This window comes from Saccopteryx leptura, chromosome 2 (genome assembly GCF_036850995.1).
Source record: "Saccopteryx leptura isolate mSacLep1 chromosome 2, mSacLep1_pri_phased_curated, whole genome shotgun sequence".
Lineage (NCBI taxonomy): Eukaryota > Metazoa > Chordata > Mammalia > Chiroptera > Emballonuridae > Saccopteryx > Saccopteryx leptura.
The window spans coordinates 10213040-10216705 of record NC_089504.1 but is presented as its reverse complement, the minus strand read 5'-3'; positions in this window follow the sequence as shown (position 1 = coordinate 10216705).

Here is a 3666-nt window from a genome sequence, read left to right as displayed (position 1 = left end):
GCTACATCGGTGGCCTGAGTGGGCCCCTTGTGGTCTGGAGAAGTGTGGCTGTGGACCAAGCACCAGAGTCCTGGGGTTCCAGGTGCCACCAGGCTGGGCGCTGGGTGAGGGGTGAGGCCCCCTCTGCCGGGGAGCTGCCACCCTGAGTGCTGAAATCTCTGGAGGAACACATTTCTGGGCCTGCAGGTGGGAGCGCTCACCTGGGTGCGAACACAGGCACTTTGTTGCACTTACCGAGTGGCCTCTGCTCTGGGGATGTTGGGAGGCTCCTGAATCCCTGGTGACCTTCCACCCCTGGTGGCTAGCAGCTCCTCTGCCCAGGCCTGACCCCTTTTGAGCATCCAACACAAATTCCCCCTGCGAGGCCTGTGTTTTGGCATCAGAAGGATCTGGGTGCAAATTCTGTGCCATTGTGCAGGGGCTGTGTGACTCTGAGCAAATGGCTAAACCTCTCTGAACCTCAGGCTCCTCAGGTTTAAGATGGTGATGATGATGACACTTTGCAGGCTCAGTCATGCCACAAGTCATTACTGAGCCGCCGACCGGGCCCTGGTAGGTGGTGGCGAGGCGATGGGACACAGCCCGGAGCAGCAGAGCCTGGCAGTCTAGAGACGGGGAGTTGCTATCATAACAGTAAGAACGGCCACAGTTACTGAGCCCTCACCACAGGCCAGGGTGGCGCTAAGTGCTGGATGCTGGCTGACTGACCCATGTCAAAGCTCACACACCTGACAAGCAGGATTGGAACCCAGGCTGGGCTGCCTCCAAGCATGGGCACAGAGTCCCTCTGTGACAGTTTCCAGCTGCCTCAGTTTCTTCCACTGTACCCTGTTGCTGGCTTGGGCAAGGACTCATGATGGTGTCAGTCAGTCCTTGGGGATTGTGGTCCAAAGTGGGGGAGCCCTCTCAGTACCTTTGCAAGTTCTGAATCCACAATGTTTGAGGATGTGGCAAATCTGATGGCACCCCTGGGGGAAGTCGCCTGGTTCCCACCTGCTGGCAGGAGGCCCTTGTCCTGCCTCAGTGCCTCTCAAGGCTGGGGGAGGGGCAGCGCCTTGCCCCTTCTGGCTTGATTCTCCTAGAGCTGACAGTTATCAGAGGGGTGCTCTGCTTAGTCCTAGGGGGACTCACTGTTCATAGTATAAATGTGGTAGGTTTTCTAAAGTTAGGACAATTTCTGAAAGATGGAAGTAAAGTGAAAGTCAGGGTGCCTTTTCTTAATTCTCACAGAGATTCTACATGAACCAGATTCATTTCTACTTTGGGAGAATGACACGTCAACCCAGTGAACTCCCGTTCATCCGTCGAAGCCCAGCTCCAGTGATCCTTCCCCAGGAAGCCTCTGCAGGCCGTGTAGGAGTCGCTGCCCCCTTCCCTGCCTAGGACTCCCTCAGCGCCTTCCTCCCCTCCGCCAGGCTGTGAGCTCCTGGGGGCAGCAGTGGCTGCTTTGGGAGGGACTCTACCAGCCCCTCGCCTTTGTCTGACCACGGAGAGAGGCCATGGGCATCCCAGAGGACCAGCCTGCTCCTGAACCAGGAGGCCGAATTGAGTTTCACAGGCACCTTAAACTTCCGAGCCGGGAGGCTCACCAAACTCCCACCCCCCCCCCCATTTTATAGATAGAAACATCAAGGCTCAGAGTAGGGAGGGACTTGCCCAAGGTCCCACAGTGAGTGAGAAGCCCTTGTCCTGACTCCCCACTGAGGCTGCCTGCATGGTGGGGAAGCCTTTAAGGACTTCCAAATGGACTGGTGACAGGGACCCAGACTTGGGGAGACCAGACCACCATCCCCACCATGGCCCTGGAAGTCATTTTCAAGCAACTTCCTGGTGAGTTCCTGACATAGAGCCAGATGTCCAACTCCACCTGGCCTGCAGCTGCCTAGAGCCAATACTGCCCCTGCCCCCACCTCCCGGGCAGGGGCAGGATGGGAGGGAGCATCACCAGCTCCCGTCCGCATCCGATCCACTGCATCCTTCCGGGATTTATCCTGGATCTCGGAGCCTGGAAATAATTTGCTGACAAAGCCCCGTCCCCGGCAGGTGCTTTAATTGGTTTTGTGGGAGCAGGTCTGGGAGCATCTATTTAGAAGGAAATAGAAATTATGGCGGTGCCATCCGTCCTTTCTCGGTAATAGGGACTGTGGAGTGTGTCTGTGTGTGGTGGGGGAAGGGCGGCTTGAGGAGAGCAGAGGCCTGGTCACGGGGTGCAGGTACTCCGGCCAGGGGGTGCCGGGGTGTCTGAGGCGGTGGGAGAGGGGGCTGCAGGCCAGCCCCCCCCCCCAGCCTGAGATCAGCCTCAGAATCAGGGCAGCTTCTCAGCCTCACAGAGCTGGGGGTGACAGAAGGTGCTGGGAATGAGGGGTCCCCAGGACATGCCTGGGGTTAGAGGTCAGGGGCCTTGTAGCCATCCTGCCTCTCGGGCAACCTAGCCCCTGCCCAGTGGAACCTTCCCAACCACAATATCACATCCATACCGCCTTGGCTCCAAGCCCTTCCATACCTCCCCGCTGCTCTCAGCTGCTCTCAGAATGAAGCAGTTCCTTAGCTGGATATTCAAGGTCCCTCACTAGTCTGTCTGACCTCTGATGACCTTCCAACTATGTCATTCTTTGTTCCTATCCCCAACTGCGCCTTATCAATACTCTTGTCTTCCCTGCTATGTGGGCGTCCCATCCTGGGCACCCCCCTTTGCTAGCCCTGGAACTGCCGGACGTCTGAGGAGGTGTGGCCATTTCTTCATTTTACAGATAAGGAAATAGAGGCTCACCTGCCTGAGTCACCAGCAGGGCTGGGGCTCGGACCCGCGCCCATCTAGGCCCCAAGCCTATGCTCTTAACCACCAAGGTACAGATGGGACGAGCCAAGATCCCTCAGGCCTCTGAGCCCCGGGTCTTCCCCTGAAATACCCTGCCTGCATTTTTCCACTGGCAAACTCCCACTCAGCTGTCAAACCCACCCGATGTCACTTCCCTGCTTGACTCCTTCCATGTCGTCTGGGCTTCCACAAGTCCCAGCCAAGCCCATGTCTCAGCTCTGATCTTGGGGTTTGTCACTGTGTCAGTGTCTGTCCCCTGCACTTTATCCTCCCCCCCAATTTGAGAGCTCCAGCTGAACTGTGGATCCCAGAGGGTGGGATCGCAGCCCTGGAAGCAGGGTGGGTCAAAGATCCTGGGGCCTGCACTGTTGCCTTGCCTGTGGCACTGAGCAGCCTAGACCAGGCTGCTCTGTGTGACCCTGAGCAGGGCCCGTGCCTCTGCCGACTCAGTTTGCCTATCTGTAAAACAGGAGGGGCAGCTTGGAGACATCTGACACTCGGGGACTCGAGGGCCAGGCTTAGCCTTGACCCTCACACCATATGACTGACGTGATTGTGACTCTTGTGATGTGTGTCCCCTCCACATGCCAGGCCCAGTCTGGTTCCACGTGGTGGTGGTGGTGGTGACCTGCCCTGGTAGAGCTCTGAAGTGTCTCAGGTGAGGGACAGAATCTCAGCTCTGCCACCGACCTGCCATGTGTGAGCTCGGGCAAGCCTCACGACCTCGACGGGCCTCAGCTTCATCTGTAGGATGAAACAGTAATAATACCAACCCCCAGGGTCGATTCGCCGCGAGGAGTACGAGGAGTACGGGCGAGGTACACGGAGCCTGGCCCAGAGCATATGCG